The following is an 18520-nucleotide window of genomic DNA, read 5'->3' on the forward strand; positions in this document are numbered from 1 at the left end:
AGTTCAAGGTCAAAGGGTTCAAATTGTTAGTATCAGAAGAAAGTTTTGTCACAAGGAATGCACATGTGAAATAAAGAAATCCCTAGTAATTCCTGTTCAAAAGTTAATTGCCAAGGTTAATTTTTTTTAAAGTGGTTCAAACTCTAGGGTCAAGGTCAAACATATTTATACCTGTTGACAGTTCACTTATGAATACACATGTTAAGCATGAAAGCCCTAGCACCTATTGATCAAAATTTAGGCCAAGTTTAAAGTTTGGTATTTTTCTTGTAAAAATGTGTATCCTAGGTCAAGCGATTTCAGGTAAAAATTAATGGTACCCAAATAAAAGGTCTTAGTTGTCACAAGAAATAAACCTATAAAATGTAGAAGCCATTTGTATAGCCCATCCCACTTAAAACTTATGGGCAAGGTTATAATTTCTGCAGACAAATAGACAGACATAATATAAACACAAGAAACAAAATATACTCACCGTCAATAGAAACGCAACACCCTAATTTTATGGTGAAAATTATATACAGGTTATAACTATGTACCAAAAAAGTAAGGACATCTTTAACTTTGCCAAATCAGCTATTTTACGGTTGAATGGATTTCTTTCCATTACCGGAAGTTGCTTTTTAGCCCTCTTAACAGAATTCAAAATTTTCCATTTTTAATAAAATTTTAACAATATTTTGGGTTTCCAAGGTTTTGAAACTGTTAATCATAAGTATTGTACCAAAAGGCCGGGAAAAAATCCTTCTTTCTTTACCGGATGTGATGCCTATATTTCCTCAAAATTACTGATTTTCATTGCTAATGCTGGAAATTCTCAAAATAAAGAAAAAAGAGCTGCAGATACAAATGTACACTATATAACGACTCATCAGGCTCATGTGTTTCAAAAGCATAAATGACAGTTTCTTGACCGGAAGTCAAAAAGTTGCTACACTACGCCAGGTTAGAGAAAATTCGACCCCAATATCTGAAAAACATGTATCTAAAAATGCCCAAGAATATTAATTTCGCTCAGATTGAGACATTAATAAACTTAATGCATGCTAGAAATCGGGCTGCATTTGTTGTATATGGCAGACTAGCACGTTTTCATTAAATGGTCGGAAGGGGGGATGTTTTCAGATTTACCGGGTATTTGTTTCTTTCTAAGGTCTAAAAATAACATTTAATGTTTAAATGGAGCATTAATTTTTTGTAAATTTACTTTTTACTTAAATATATTCATTTTTAATGTTATCATTAAACTTTAGAAGGTAACACATAACTCTTAAAACATCCCCCCTTCTTGCTATCAGTCATTTTGAGGAAATATAGGCATCACATCCGGTAAAGAAAGAAGGATTTTTTCCCGGCCTTTTAGTACAATACTTATGATTAACAGTTTCAAAACCTTGGAAACCCAAAATATTGTTAAAATTTTATTAAAAATGGAAAATTTTGAATTCTGTTAAGAGGGCTAAAAAGCAACTTCCGGTAATGGAATGAAATTCATTCAACCGTAAAATAACTGATTTGGCAAAGTAAAAGATGTCCTTACTTTTTTGGTACATAGTTATAACCTGTTTTTAATTTTCAACATGAAATTAGGGTGTTGCGTTTCTATTGACGGTGAGTATATGTATAATTAGTCAAATGGAAAAAAATATACTATTTAATTGGAATCACAAAATAGATTGTTATTTCAGGGACAGGGAGTGGGTAGGGAGATTGGAATCCCCCCCCCCATCCCCCCCCCCCTGGAATTTGCTTTGTTATTTAAACAAGACTATATACTGAAGCAAATAAAAAATGACTTTGGACATCCTCCCCCTAACTGAGAAAACATTGACCACACTATCATTGTTTTTATTTTGTTTATTTGTTTTCAGTTTTTTTTTTCTCCTGCTTGTCAGGAAATTCTGGGCTGGAAATTTTTTGACTGAGATGTGAACCCCTCTCCCTACTCCCGAAAAAAATTCTGGATCCGCACCAGTATTGGCAGTAACTGAATGTCACATCGACAATGGCAGATAACTTCACAATATGAAATTCGTCTAGTGTGGCATGCGATGATCTTTGACCCTTTTTGAACTTTAACCTGACCCTTACCAAAGTAAAATTATTGCAGCAATATTGCTGCTATATTGCGGCAACATTGCGGCAACACATTTTTGTCACCAGAAACAAGCTTTTTGGGTTAGTGAAATATCACCGCTAGCGGCAACAACTTCTGGTGACATTCCGGCAATACTGTGAGAAAAAATGAAATATCACCGCTAGCTGCAACAACTTCCGGTGACATTCTGGCAATACTGCCAGAAAAAACTTTCTGGCAACATCTAGGATTACCCATGAACCATTTGTTGAGCATGCTCAGTCATTTACTTCCTCTTTTTAAATAAAGTGGAGGGAATTCAAAGGCAAGCATGTTTTGCTTCATTACTGACTTGTATCAAGTTGATTAGAGTTGTTAATTGTGTACAGTGGGATTAGTCAAGATGAGTAGTAAGACTGCATTATGTGGACTGACTAGAAAAAAGAATTTAAGCAGAATTATAGGAATGTGTATACTCTAGCTGTTTCCATATCATCAGACTTGGTGAGTCAAAACCAATATTCTTTTTGAGATGTTAATGATTCAATGGAGATAAAAATTGGAAAAATTATATGTGTTTCAATTAGTGCTTGTGATGCATGCATACTAGACTTGTATGTCTATATATCCTAGAGTAGCAGGAAAAGATGAATTAAAGCATGTTATTTGAAAATAAATGCAGAGTTGCTGGACATTTTCACAGTGGCATATTAATATTGTTTCTATAAACATTTTTATACCTGTCTCGATAGATCGGGGGTACATATTGTTTTTGTCCTGTCTGTCTGTTTGTAAACTTGAACCTTCACCATTACTTTTGAACCAATGAGAGATAAAGATTTCATATTTGGTATGTCTACTCCACTAATTATGTTCTTTCAAATGACATCAAGGTCAATGACCTTGTGACCTTGACTGTGACCTATATGATAAAAATAGCTTTTTCGAATATTCGTCATAACTTAAAATTAATGAAAGATAGAGACTTTATATTTAGTATGCATAATTCACTAATTAAGCTTTTTCAAAAAACACCTGAAGCTGAATGACCTTGAGACCTTGGCTGTGACCCACATCCTTAAAATAGATTTTTTGAATCTTGGACATAAATCTTGAGCAATAAAAGATAGAGAACTTGTATTATGTATACACCCTTCATTAATTAACCTCTTTCAAATAACACCAAGGTCAATGACCTTGGGACCTTGACTGTGACCATATACTTAAAATAGATTTTTTGAAACTTCGACATAACTTTTGAGTCATAAAAGATGGAGAATTCATATTTGATATGCACCCTTCACTAATTAAACTCTTTCAAGTAACACCAAGGTCAATGACAATTTGACCTTTACTGTGACCCCTATGCTAGAAATAGCCATTTTGATCCTCTGCCATAAATTTTGAACTATAAGAGATAGAGACTTCATATTTAGTATGCATACTCCACTTCAATTAAGTTCTTTCAAATGACACCAAGATCAATGATCTTGTGACCTTGACTGTGACCCATATGCTATAAATAGCTTTTTCAAACTTTATTGCCACAAGGCGCACAGTGTTTCACAAACATATCTTGATTTTCATTATGATGATCAATATAATTTTCTATCTGTTCAAAGAATAGCAGAATAGCTATTTCTTATTGACCCTGTGGCTTGCTATTGTTTAAATTGTTATATTCCTCAGCACAGTTTGTTAATTGTTAGATTGATAGATCATTATTTCCATTAAATATACCAATTAATATCTTAACTTACATACGAAAAACGATATAGCCGCAATATTGTGGCAATAATGCCGGAAGATGTTGGCAGAAGATCAATATTTTGGTCATGATTTGCAGCAATATTGCCGCAACCCTTTTCTGGCAATATTGCCGCAAAACTAATTAACATACGAAAAACGATATAGCCGCAATATTGCGGCAATAATGCCGGAAGATGTTGCCAGAAGATCAATATCAGGTTGGGCACACACCGCCAAATGGTCATTTAACCCCCGTTTGGTGGTCATTCGCCCATATCGGCGTCTTTATTAACCACCAAATGGGAGAGAAAAATCGTTTTGTTCTGTTCTCTGGAATGACGTGAAATGGCGCATAATTTCAACTCACGGGGAATAAAATATAGATATTTATCTGTACTCTGAACGAAAAAAATTAAAATTTCAACGCGGACTTTTTTGCGCAGTGTCGTTCAAATAATTGACAAAATCGTCACCTATGTAAACAAATGTAACGTTTCTCTGTTATAACTTTAAAAGAAAAATTCCCTCCGTCTTGCGCGTAGTTGAGCCTATCAATCGTGTTGATCACTTCATATTTCTGTCATCCGGGCAACCGATCAATTATCTAAACCAATCAAAAATGACGATCTTTTCCAAACTTGGGTCAAAAGACTGAATTAACTACGGAGACCCATACGTGTTAATTTTCAAAAAGTAAAATAAAAGGAATGGTAAGAATTCGCTTTTATTTAGTTTATTTCGTAAGCAATGGCTTTATTCTTTATAAAAATGCGATATGCAGTGAATTCATGTTAAAATAATCACTCGAAAACCATAATCTTGGAATAAAAACAGGAATAATTGCAAATGTCACTTTGTAAATCTTTTATTCAAAAATATTTAATAAATATAGTAGATACAACACAGATATGCATACTAAACCACAAAGGGTCGCACAGAAATCGTAACTTCATCCTAAAAGAAAATAAAGAATAAATGTTACATTAAAATGTAGGAAAAATGAATATTATAGCACTAAGTGCCCACCATACGAATAAGATTCGAGGAGCTCGTGTTTAACGGGATTTTATACAGATTTGTATAGACGCAGATCGAAAGATCGTTTGAAAAGTTACTTCTCTAGACTAACACCTCTTGCTTCAATGTATTTTTTACCGAACTATACACAACAAAATAATTTTTTGTATTGTTTGAGCTAATAGTTCGGCCGTCACGAACAGCTGTGGGTTTCGTTTTTATGAAGTTCCACAGAAATTCCACATGGAAAATTGACTAAATTGTATTAAATGCGCGAGGAATATGTTAATTAAAATTCTCAAATGCCTAAGTAAATGCGCTTTTGCTTTATTTCAATGAAAATTGGATTTGAATAAAAAAGACCACCATTTGGTAGGTAAAAAAGACGCCGATATGGGCGATTGACCACCGAACGGGGGTTAAATGACCATTTGGGGGTGTGTGCCCAACCTGAATATTTGGGTCATGATTTGCAGCAATATTGCCGCAACCCCTTTCTGGCAATATTGCCGCAAAACTAATTTACATACGAAAAACGATATAGCCGCAATATTGCGGCAATGTATTGCCAGAATGTTGCTGCAATATTGCGGCAATAAAGCCAGAAGATGTTGCCAGAAGGTCAATATTTTGGTAAGGGGATCGTTTGGGTTTATTTTACTCCCCACTATACTTAAACTTGTACTTACCGACTGCCATACATGTTTGTCTCGTCAACTTCATGAAATATAAATCCAATTATAACACAAAATGAATTAATCCAATGCACACCAGACTGCAGCCATGTGCTAATTCCATTCGACAAACCTTCGTCGATTCCGTCACCTTATCAGATGAAGTGGGAATCGGCCGAGGTGTGCCAAATGGTGTTTAATCTAAAAATATGATAATGGGTGACGCAACGTGATGTGATGTAGAAATTTACATGTTAACATATATAGTACAAGAACAAATTTTAAATTAATTCATAACAAACGATGTTTTAACAAAACTTTTCCATCTAGCCTATTCCAAACAGTATGTGCTGTGTGATTGTGGTGTCGACGGGGGGGATTAATAAATTTAAAAAGGTCCTATTATGAGCAAAACATTTATCAAAATCTAATTTACATCATTAATAGAATTCAAACTGGTATATAATGAATTAAGCATGTAAAATAAATATAAGAGGTTCTGAGTTATAGGTCACAGGGCCGGTCTGAGAATTTCATACTCAGTTTGATGAATACATGTAAATCATTGGTGTCGGAAGCAAATTCAAAGTGGGGGGGCTAGGTGTAAAAAAATTTTTTTATAACTTCTAAAAAAAAACCTGACAAGCAAAGAAAAAAAAAAAAAAAAAAAACGAAAACATCAATTTCCCAAACACGAAAATCCTATTTCCGGGGGGGGGGGGTTGAATTCGAACTTCAGTACCAAAAATTTTTTTTCTATACACTACCTTTTTCCCATTTTTTACCTATACTGCCATGTGTCTGTGGAAAGTGGGGGGGCTAAACCTATGAAGCCATGTTCAATATCTATACTAAGTATATGTTTGGAAAAAAAGCCCCGGCCCTAGCCCCCCTCCCCCCCCCCGGTTCCGACGCCTATGTAAATTATAGAATTATTTTGACTTTTTCCTTGGAAAGCCGGCCAATATGTAGGAGCGTGTTTTAGAGGCAAACACCTTAGTGCGGGTATTACTGTCTCATGACAGCATCTAGTTAATGTTGTTCTTGGTATTGTGAAATATTTTACTCCAGTATTAAAAGAAGTGAAAATGATTCAATGTGCAGAAAATGTTATAGTCTGTTTTACTTCTTACAATAGCAGATACACAATTTCTCAGTTACTTACATGCAATATACATCATTACTTGTAATAAACGTGTGAAGAAGTGCTTAATTAAATGAATATAGAATGAATGTGACATTCAAAAGATTAGAAATGGTAAATTACAATCTAAACAACCCTCAAGTGATCAGCTTGTGATTATTATTCAGGCGCGGATCTTGAAATTTTTCAAGGGCGGGGGGGGGGATTTTGAAGAAAAGAGTTTATATACATTGTAACTTACGTTTTACATAAACATGTAGATGTAGTTAAATTACTCAGTAGGATACACCCGAATGTGGTTTTTAAAGAAATGGTAGGTTGATCAACCTGTGAAAAAAATACTTGTATCTATAGATAACCTTAAATTTTTGAAAAAGTGGAAAATAAATCTTTGAACCTGTAAATTCTACTATGTAAAGAAGTAAAGTTTCATTTTGTTATCACAACCAAATTTCTTAATATATTACAACATTAGCCTTTCAATGAACATTTTTCTATAGTAAGAACAAAATACACTGTAGAAATTTGGGTATTTCTTTCTCTCTCTTATTTTGCAAATCAAAAGGGTGAGGGAGTGCAGTGGGAGCCAGTCCAAGCGCCCCCTAATAAAAATGTCCCAGTCAAAGTGTCCCCTAATTTTAGTCAAAGCGCCCCCTAACATTATTTTTATTGAAAAAATACCGCCATCAAATATTACTTGAAAATTATTTAAATTTCCTTGATCACAATCTTAGATGACATATAGACACTTAAACTGTAAAGTACTAAGTACTGAACACATGAATGGTACTAGTAAGTAATTTGATTGATTCATTATCATGCCTGGAGTGATAAAAGTATTTCAAAAAGTCTGTCAAATTCTTATATTTTTTTAACATAATTATCTCACACTCATGATGGTGTGTGTCAGTGTCCCTTATGCAAAGAAATATAATTGCTTTAATAAATTCTCATATATTTTTATAATATTTTAGATGTTAATGACTAAAATGATTGATCATTATCGAATAAAATATCTCTTACAGACATGATGCAAAAGGCTAATTTATCTTCATCTTAAACATAGGATATGGAGATAAAGAAAAGTATTCAATATCAAAGTCCATAAAACAATACAAAATAGGAGCAGAGCAAGGGGTAGCTTCATTGCATTTTTTCGCTCAAATCCATGCTTGAAGCAGTGGTTAGCATTTAAGGGGGGGGGGGCGTGGGGAGCGCACGCCCCCCCCCCTAAAATTTTCAAAGTATGATGTGACTTATATTTATAATGCCACATTTTGGTACAAAACTAACCAAACCACTGTTTTTCTGCCTGGATTTACTCTTAAAATACACAAAAATCCAGGAGCTTCCGGGGGCTGCGCCCCCTGGGCCCCCGCCATTCAAAGTATGATATGACTAGTATTAATTAAACACGGCGTACTTTGGTACATCACTAACTAATACCACTATTAGTATGTAATAAGTAATTAAATCGTTTATTATAGTGGCATGTGTTACAATACAATGAGAATTGAGAAACATTCAATACAATTTTTATTCCAATATCTGGACCTATATGCCACTTTAAACAAAAATAATTGAAAAATATGCACTATTATTGTGCCTGGTTTTACTCTAAAATACACGAAAACCCAGGAGCTTCCGGGGGCTTCGCCCCCTGGGCCCCCACCAAGGCTTCGCCTTGGACCCACTAGGGGCCTTAAGGCAGCCCCCAGACCCCTTGCCTCAACAAAATTATCCACGCCCCCCCTAACCACAAATCCTGTATCCGCCCCTGGTTAGAGTGTCTGCTCTAGAGTCGCGAAGTATAAAGGAGTCAATCCTTACATCACATGTTCGAATCTCACTGTGGGACTTGGAGACGGTCCTTCAGATGAGAATGTATAAAGTGAGGTCCTTTAATCATGTTAATTGTCACAGTAGCTGATGGCATAAAAAGATCCCTCAACAATTAGATAACCTTATTTTGACACAGAATTTACTCTAATTTTACTTTGTCAGTGTATGTTTCGTCAAGTGTATAACAAAGAAAACTATACGCATCATATCTAAAACTTTTTTTGCATATGTGTGTGTTTTAGAGGGAGCTAGTGTCTAAATCCCCACCTCCCCACCTGAATCTGTGTACCTGTTTTATAATTTTTGTGATAAATAAATGTATGTGCTTGTAGTTATCATCATGAACATTTAATAAATAAGAGGAAAAATAATCTTTTGCAAAGCACTGAATATTACAATTTTTATATGGCCAACTGATTACTAATTTATAGGGATGGCAATTTGTAACCGGTTATTCGATTAATCGGTCGGAACGATGCTAATCGGTTAGAAAATCCGTAATCGGTTAGTCGGAAAAAATTAAATATATGTATAAATTTAAGCGCAGTTTCCTCAAAATCCCTTTTTCTATTTTTTTAATTTTTTTTTTTTTTTTTTTTTTTTTTTTTTTTGAAAGGAAAGTGCTGCATAGATTTTAAAGAAGTGTTTTTACACATCTTATTATTAAGAATATTTGGAGGTAATTATAGCTCTCCAAATTAAGATCACAGGGTAATTGGTCACAATTCGTAAAGTATTAATTACTGTTTTTATAACATCATGCCGTTACCCAGATAGTCCTGTGGTGTTGTTTTTTTAAAGACATTTCAAACATCACCGTTAAGCACTTTTAATTATTGTATGTCTATGTATTTTGCCGTTATCTAATAAATTATATTCTATTAGTATTAAATTATGTTTTTAAAAAAGAAGGTTGTAAATTGTTAAATAAAGTGAAAGTTCAGACATAGATTAGTTCTGATTATGGTGACAACGCAGAGTAAACTTCTTTAACATCTGCGTTGGAAAATTGTCCCTGTCTGATTTCTCAAGCAAGATTCATGGTTTTCTGAATTTTTTTTTAAGTTTAAAATATTTTTTTTTAGTTTAAAATATTTTTTTTTAGTTTAAAATATTTTTTTTTAGTTTAAAATATTTTTTTCTTGTCTATTGAATAAAACAAATTATATACTTTCATGTACATAAAATTCCCCGATCAAAATAATGAACAGAATGTAACTTCTAACGTCTTTTAGCCTTTTTGTGTACCGGTATATGAAAAGAAAATGTAGATCTTGATACGACTAACCGGTTAATCGGTCGGAACGGTTTGCGGTTAACCGATTAGCAATTCTACAATCGATTGCCATCCCTACTAATTTAACATGTTCAAATCCTGTTCAAATACACATACAATTTAATTAGGGCCCCGCAAGGATTTGCGGGTGCCCTATAGTAATCACTCTGTCTGTCCGTCTGTCTTTCTTCTGTCCACAAATTTCCTGTTTTTTCCTAATAACTTTTTTCATGGTTGCCCAATTAAGATCAAATTTGGTATGGTAGTTAGGTAGCCAGAAAGACATATTTTGATGCTAAGTTTGTTTCTCTATGACCCTTGGTTTGGAGCTGGGGTGGTGGGGTATATTCCTTAACTTTATATAAGAATGCTTTAGCAAAGAGAGATAACTGCTGAAGATGTTTCCATTGTAAACTGAATGCTGCTATGAGTCCCTTGGGATTAATTAGCTTTCCTCCTGAAGAAAATACGAAGCATTATCGTTATCTGTAACATTGAGATTAATTACCACCTCTGTCTGCAAATGAAGTTTGTTTTAAGGTTCAGTCAATTTGGAATGCTTAATGAACAAACTGAAATGTGGATTTAGATATAAATGTTTATACTTTATTTTGGTTAAAATACCTACACAATGAGTAAAATATGATTTCATTGAATTCTAAAAACAAGAAATAGATTAAAGAAGACATAACTTTTATTTTTACTTTTTTCCCTTTATGTAAATTCAAGAATAATAATAATTTTTAAGGTAGTTGGATTAAGCCATTCTAATATTAATACTGAAAAAGTTTTTATTGTAACTTTAGAAGAAAATGATGAGAGAGGTACAATTAATCCCTCAGGATTAATTATCTAGCCTGCTGAAGAAAATTTAGTAGGCCTATCTTTATCTGTCATTTTAAGATTAATGAAAAACTTTGTCTGCAACTGCTGTTTGTTTTGAAGTTAAGGTCAAGCCTTCATGATACATGTATTTGCATTCATTGAAGACTGGCATTTTATATAGCACAAACACAAACTTCATTATTGTTTATATATACATTCAATGTTAGGTTGTTCTTTACTGCCAGTGCCTAATGTAAATATACAAGGATATTATTTACAGGTTTTTGGATATTCAGGAATTATGTTGAAAATTTTAAGAATACATTTGCTGTTGCTTATTTCTTCATATATTTTTTAATCATTCCATAAGCTGCATCCTTATAATTCCACCCCATGGCGGGGCCCTTGCTGACTGGTCAGTTTTCTAGTTTTGCAAAATTTGTTTTTTTAACTTTGCTTAAATTGGGTATTAAAAGTTATTTTATAGCAATATACTGGAGGGACAAGTTCTGACACTTAGAGACGAATTTTAAAGATTTAACCTTTGATAATGATGAATAACATCTACACCAAATAATTATACTTTTGGCATCTTACGTATGTGACTTTTCTTATGCAAATTTATATACAAGCTAGCTGTTGTCTAGTAATTTAAATGATATTTTTATGCTAGCTAGTTCACACATTTTATAAAAGTCAAAATTTAGTAAATTAAAAGTTCCTTAACAGAATTCTAAAATTTGAGGTATAAAATGAGTCTGTTAATGATCCTTTACAATGATATTGTAGCTTGGTAATTAAAGGTGTATTGAGAAATAATTTTTAGGTAAACTCAGTACATGTAATATATATATTTTAAACTGCATTCAGTTCACTTTTGACATGATTGATTTCAAATTTTTCCATGAAAATTCTTCATTTTCTACATAAAGAAGAGGGAAAAGTAAGTTTAAATTAAAGATGATTCAGAATTTTAATCATATCATTGATTTGATCTTGATAGATCTAGCTAGCAACAAAAGGACTGAGTAATTACTAGATCTTGATCACTATTAGATATTACATAAATGGTTTTATCATTTATGAATGTTGTACAACTTTTGCCTTCATATTGATTAACTTTTAACACTGAGCCTTAACTTTCAGGTCTCTACAGGAATGTTATTTCACATCAATATTCTGGTACTGTATGCCAGTCGCCCATCATACCCCTAAATATATTGAAAGACAGTAGTGGTACAGAGATTTAGACAATCTATCATCTACAGAATGATGTCAGGATCACAAACAAATAACAAAATCTGTTCAAGAACATCAAGAAACTGTCCACTGAGACATAAAAACATGTACAGAGGTAATTTCAAAATACACACAAAGCAGGATTTGTCAAAAGTGTAAGTCCCTCAGGGCCAGAGGCTCAAGGGGGTTTCTGATTAAAATTTGTCTATTGTATATACGTGCACTTATTGTGAGTATTGTTGCCCTTGTTGTCATCTTTATATATATAAACTTTCACATTCTCCACTGGGCCACTTTCAACCAACTTGGCACAAAGTATTCTTGAACAAGGGAATAAAGGTTATAAGAAAAAGTTTAAAGAAAATGCAATGCCTCCTTCCTAAGGATTGCTGTCTTGACATGTAAACATGTAGCATATATAGATTTAATTGTAATCATTGCCCTGGAGGATAGGGTACAAAGCCCCGAAAGGTAGGGCGACAAAAGAGATAAAGATTTTAGCTCACCTGGGCAAAAAAAACTCAAGTGAGTTTCTCTTATCACCTATTGTCTGGCCCAGAAAAAACTGAAATTTATGTGGAAGCATCCAAGGGTAGTGTATAACGTAAATTGTTCAAATCATGACCCCCAGGGGTAGGGTGGGGCCACAATAGGGAATCAAAATTTTACATAGAAATATGTAGGAAAAAACTTTAAAAATCTTCTCAAGAACCACTGGGCCAGAAAAGCTGACACTTATACTGAAGCATCCTAGGGTAGTGTAGATTGTAAATTGTTCAAATCATGACCCCCTGGGGTAGGGCGAGGCCACAATGGGAATACATATTGTAAATTAAAATAAATAGAAAAAATACTTTAAATATCTTCTTCACAGGAACTACTGGGCCAAAAAAGCTGAAACGTACCGTATATACTCACCTATAAGTCGGTATTTTGGGAGTTAAATATTGGTCTTAAACTCCGTGTCTGACTTATAGGCGAGTCATAAAGAGATTGGTACCGGTATTTTCTGGAGGCTAAAAGGTAGTATCTTATTTGCATGTCCGACAATTATCAAAGAAAATGTCTGAATATATAAGATAATTTATGTATTCTTAGATTATATATATAAAGTACAGGTATTTACATATTTTAATAATTTTATCTGTGTTTTAAGTGAGCATTGCCCCCTTTTTCATAATTTAAGATTAAATGTCAGTGTCATTTCAAAAAATATTAATTGAAACCAGATTAAAACATAAATGGATTTACTTGAAACTGTCACCAGATTTTGGCAAAAAATTGTACGGACTTTTAAGCGGGTCAATCGCAAATCCAACTGAAATAATGTCAAAAAATACAACTGACTTATAGGCGGACCGACTTATAGGCGAGTATATACGGTATGTGGAAGCATCCATGGGTAGTGTAGATTTAAATTTTCCAAATTATGACCCATGTGGTAGGGTTGGGTCACAAAATGTATTACAGTGGAGGAATTTGATAAAGAACAGCATGGTCAAAGCTACTCGGGTGAGCGATGTGGCCCATGGGCCTCTTGTTTAGAACAGTTAAGTGTACACATGTATATTGAGGATATTCCATGTTTTGTAGTTGAATATGGAAATTATTTCATGTGTGAGACAGGATATTTTGTCTCATGAGTGAAATAAATTCCATAAACATTGAATTTTCTGTTTATTACATTTTCTTTGATTTTCCCTTTGTCTACGTCTTTTTTGTAATGTAGTCATACGCTACATGACATCATAGTTGAGAGGTCAAGACGTCAGCTTAAAGTGAAAGACATTGTAAACACAAATTTCAGCAATTAACATATTTGAGGAATCTTCACAGTCTTTATCTCTGTCAGAATGGTTTATGACAACTTGTTCTCCATCTTTTAACAGGCCATGGAATATTTTTTACAACATTTCTTGTAAATGGGAAGGAAAATTGAGAGTTTTTTTGCACTTCTGGTATTTGTCACATTGTGAAAGGATATCATTTTGATAATCTTTCACACTGTGAAAGAATATCATTTTTATTTAATGAATAAATTACAGTATTTCACTGTTTAAAATGTAAAATGTAATAAACTGGTGTATCTAATGTACATCTCAAAATTCTCAAAACACAAATAATTTTTTTAGCTGTATTAAGTGCTTTCTGTTACTTCATTGCTTCAGACAAATACAAAATTCAGTACTGAAGACAATATTCATTGATAAATTTCTTACACATGACCTTCTTAACTTCCTTGACATCAAAGCTTGGAAATTAACATTACAATACATACTATTTCAAATGCCTTAATATTTCACTCTATTTATAGGTGTTTTTGACAAAGAAGCTGGTTTAAACCTTTGTGGATGTGGATACTGAAACCTCTTAAAACTCTTGAAGGATGAGGAAAAGGAACCATTGAAATGGAACATGTTGGACAGGGTAATCAAGGTAGTATTGTTGATTTTGAACATGCATGCAAAATTTTGATATGATATTGCATACTAGTATTATATTAAGAAAAGTTCAACACATCCATCATTATCTGACATGTATTTAAAGTATGCCCTTTGTCCATTAAGAAATTTATTAAAATCTTTTTAAGAGGCTGATTGTATGAAATGATAGATAAATTTGCAGAATGCTTTACTTTTTTCTTATTTATTTAATTCGAAAATGAACATATGAAAATGTACATGTCACATTGGGGAGGATGTTCAGTATTTTTAAACTGGATGTTGGAATTTGTATTTCAAATGGGAGGATGGCTTTTCAAAGATTTAGGTTTTGATTAAGATCAGTGATTTTCTTCAAGAAATTTCGAGAAACTTCAAGAAAATGATGCATTTGATATTACTATTAACAAATTTGAACTCCTCCTAATATCTCCTAATATCCAGAACTTACAAATAGATGTACATTATACTTTTGAAAACTGATTCTTGTTAGGTACATTCATATTTGTCCCAAACCAATTGAAGGCAAAATATTTTCAGGAGAATGGTAAGATGAAATAAAAAATGACAATCTCATATTCATGCAAAACTTTGCAGTCATTTTTGCAGATTCAGATCTGCACATTTATAGGAGTGGATACAGGAGTGTTTTTGAATTAATTTCTGGAATTCCTGACAAGAAATGGCACAAATTAATTCACAAAATATTCATGTATCCTCTATACTGATTTGACACTGGCTTCATATTTTTTTTTTACACAGAAATATAATCTGACTTAATATTGAGACTTCTTTTTTGAATGAACTTCACCTAAGGATTAGTCGAACTTTTCATGTGTAGATTGTCATTTTTAACATGTTTAAGGAAAATATGGTTGTATTTTATTTTCAATTGACATGTCTCAGAAGAGCATCGTGGTCCATATAGGCTTATAGTCAATTATAAATCTGAGTACAATTTACATAATTTATTGTGCAATTATTTTAAAAGTTACTAAATTCTATGTATACAACAACAGACTGATGTGATATGCTGTAAATTCCTTGTTAAATGCAAGGAATTTATTATTGCAATTTTGCATGTAGCATCACTTAATTGCGAAATAAAATTTTTATGGTACTGAAACCCATGCACATTCTCCTTATCAACCGACCATTCACAAATATATATTCTTGCGATTTAATGTTTTTAAGAGCTATTTTGCAATAATAAGTACTCACAAAAAATAAGGAATCTGCAGTATGTACATGTATAATCTTTGAATTGATGTTTGATTTTTTTCAAATCCAGATCATGCATTTATAAAAGATGACAGCATATCAGCACTGCCTTAAGATTGGAGTGGAGACGTTGTATTTTTTACACAGAAAATAAAGTACAGTTGCTGAATGAAACCGAGGCTCGCAGAAACAAATGTAATGAGCCCAAAATAATGGTGATCAATTTTGAATGATTTTATTCTCTGGTTGAAATGATACTGATCCAATTTTAGAAGTGGTTGACAATGAATACTAAGTATTTTGTTGTATATAAGTATAATGGCTTATTTTAAATAGAGAATAATACATACCCTTTTCCATATCACATCCTGTATCAGCCCGAGACACCAATATCAGCCAGAGGGCCGAAGGCCCGAGGGCTGATATTGGTCGAGGGCTGATACAGGATGTGATGTGGAAAAGGGTATGTTTTATTATATTTATTACATACTTAGTAATAAAATACAGAACACATTCAGTTGAGAAGAAAATAAGTAAATAACCATGCATGTACTTCTTACATACATGTACATAGTCTAATGTTTCATACGATTTGGGTTTGTTTCTACTTCTATTTCAATGCACTTGATCCGTAGTAATTTGAAAATAATCTACAGTATTACATGTATTTGTAAATTAAGATTAACCTTAGTTTCAAAAAGTTAAAATTAAGAGAATATGAACCCACCAAAAATTGTGTATGATCACAAGTACTGTTATTGTGGTTTAATTTACTAAGGGTGTGATATTGGCGTCACAATAGCCCTATCAGCCCTGCAGGGCTGATATGGATTTGCAGGGCTGATACGGATATCAGCCCCGCAAATCCATATCAGCCCTGCAGGGCTGATACGGCTATTGTGACGTCAGCCATATCGCATATGCAAAAAACCTGTATTTATTACTAAGTGTGTAATAAAACTGTATAAAGCTTGCAATGTTTATATCAAATGTAATGATATTGTGTAGGAATCAATTTTTTTAAGGATAAAAGATGTAATTTTTTTTTCAATCAGAATTTCCTAAAAAGACTTTCTAATGTAAATACATGTATGGATAAGGCCATACCAATTTCTAATATAGTTCGTCGGATTCACCGCTTCTATTTTCAACAAATCCAAATTATAATATTATAAAAATAAAATTCGCGCCCGCATCCAAAAATATCCGAATACAATTTTTTTTACACAAAACGCATGAAAGACTTGGAAATTTGTATGACAGATGCGCGGGATTTAGTTAGTTTGTTTGTACTTTGAATCTGTGAAGTTTTGCAAGATGCCTGTGTAACTGTTCGTATGTACCAGGGGTGAGCAATTAGCATCTCCCAACACCCTGGACTACCATTTTGGGGGGTCAGGCTAGTTGTTTTCTGCAAGGAGGTAGCCCGTGAGCGTCGGACTAGTAAAAAATAAAAGTACACACGCAATACATGCAGACAAGCACAATCGGTATTTTCACTTGTTTTTTGTTATAAATTTCCCAACCAGTTAAAAATTTTCCAGACAACATGCTTCTGTTGTCAATAAATCTCCATAATTTTATCTGTTTTATAGTTCTAGCTGACTTTTTTACTTCCAAAAACGATCGTTTTTTCCTAATCCGAATTTCCTCTATTCCTCATGGTAAATACATGCAGATATATCATTAAATTATTTACGGTCACCCAACTAGCTGAAAGATAGGTGTTTTGTGACTCACTTAAAATATATTTCCAGTGTATTTAATGATTTAAGATGAAAACAAAATGAATTTGATCGTATTCTAAATGAGTTAGTGCAATGATCAGAAAAAGGGAAGATAATTTTAATATTTTAATTAATTTTAATTTTTTTCATAATAATTTATGCATGATTAATATTGACAGAACTTTTAACTTTAATTTTAAAAAGAATGACTGCAGTGCCCTGACTAATTTCTTCTCAGCATTAATATTTAATTTAATTTTTGCCCCTCTATTTGCATGGGTTATTTTTTCACTTGGGGCTAGTAACTTGAAAGCCGCCACTAGCCCATGGGAAAGTACTTGTAATGATTTTTTTAATTGCATACCCCTGTGTACTATAGTTAAAAACATTGGATACAAAGTAGTTCCATACACAGCAATAGAAATGGAATCAGAGGGGATATTTGAAGCTTTGTTTTATGAAACGATAACGAGAACATCATCAACATATGAAAAATACAGTAAATGTACACACACTGTACACACAAGATTAGGTAAATATTGACAATATTTGTTCAATTAAAATTAAAAGAAAATTCAAAAAGCGATGCAATTGTGATTTCAAAACCTGACATGACCGTAACAATCTGCAAAGAATTAAACAGAAAACTTGTAGAAATGAAACTACACCGGGTATGTCAAAATTGCAATGTTACAAGAAACAAAAGAAAGACAAGTTTTGAAGTGTATCGAAAATGTATTCTTGTTCCAGAAAAAATAATAGAAAAAAGAGAACTTAAAAATTTTTGCCACTAATATTAATTATATTCGCTCGCCTCATAATTTTGAAACCTGAAATAAAAAAAATAATATTTGTAAAATATTTTCGCTCGCTCGCCTCACTTTTTATTTTTGAAAATCCGAAGAACTATGTTACAAATTGGTATGGCCTAATAGAAGTTTATAATCCTTTCTTTTACTGTCATTGAAATACTGGAGTAATGAACTGCAGTTTTACACCAAAGATGTTTTAACATGAAAGTTTCAAATTTCAAGGTTTTATGAAGTTTGAATTGCGGCTCATATTGCTTTTTATTTCAACTATCTCCCTTAACCTTAGATTTGTAGTGCATTCTATGTAATAAATTTAATTTTGGAACATGGGAAAGGTCTTGTTTTGAAGAGTAAATGGGTTTAATACATGTACATCTATATTTCACACATGTATATTTGTACAAATAATTGATCTTTCCAAAGAGTTATTGCCCTTGTTCACAATGTAAAAGAAAAATCTGAATGATATATGCATG

At 32.8% G+C, this 18520-nt stretch overlaps 1 long non-coding RNA gene across 2 annotated transcripts in view; it reads left to right on the top strand.

Moving 5' to 3' along the window:
• LOC134258671 (uncharacterized) overlaps window positions 1-15832 on the top strand; it is a 19714-nt gene extending 3882 nt beyond the window's left edge. The window contains exons 2-4 of one of the 2 annotated variants that reach the window (XR_009990203.1): window positions 11751-11998; window positions 14158-14279; window positions 15576-15832. This is a non-coding gene — a long non-coding RNA (uncharacterized LOC134258671). The remainder of the gene's footprint in view (window positions 1-11750; window positions 11999-14157; window positions 14280-15575) is intronic. The other variant, XR_009990202.1, reaches the window with a different exon arrangement.
• Window positions 15833-18520: the final 2688 nt, after the last annotated feature.

Source organism: Saccostrea cucullata, unplaced genomic scaffold (genome assembly GCF_032062105.1).
Source record: "Saccostrea cucullata isolate Sc308-1 unplaced genomic scaffold, CSIRO_AGI_Scuc_v1 ctg27, whole genome shotgun sequence".
NCBI lineage: Eukaryota > Metazoa > Mollusca > Bivalvia > Ostreida > Ostreidae > Saccostrea > Saccostrea cuccullata.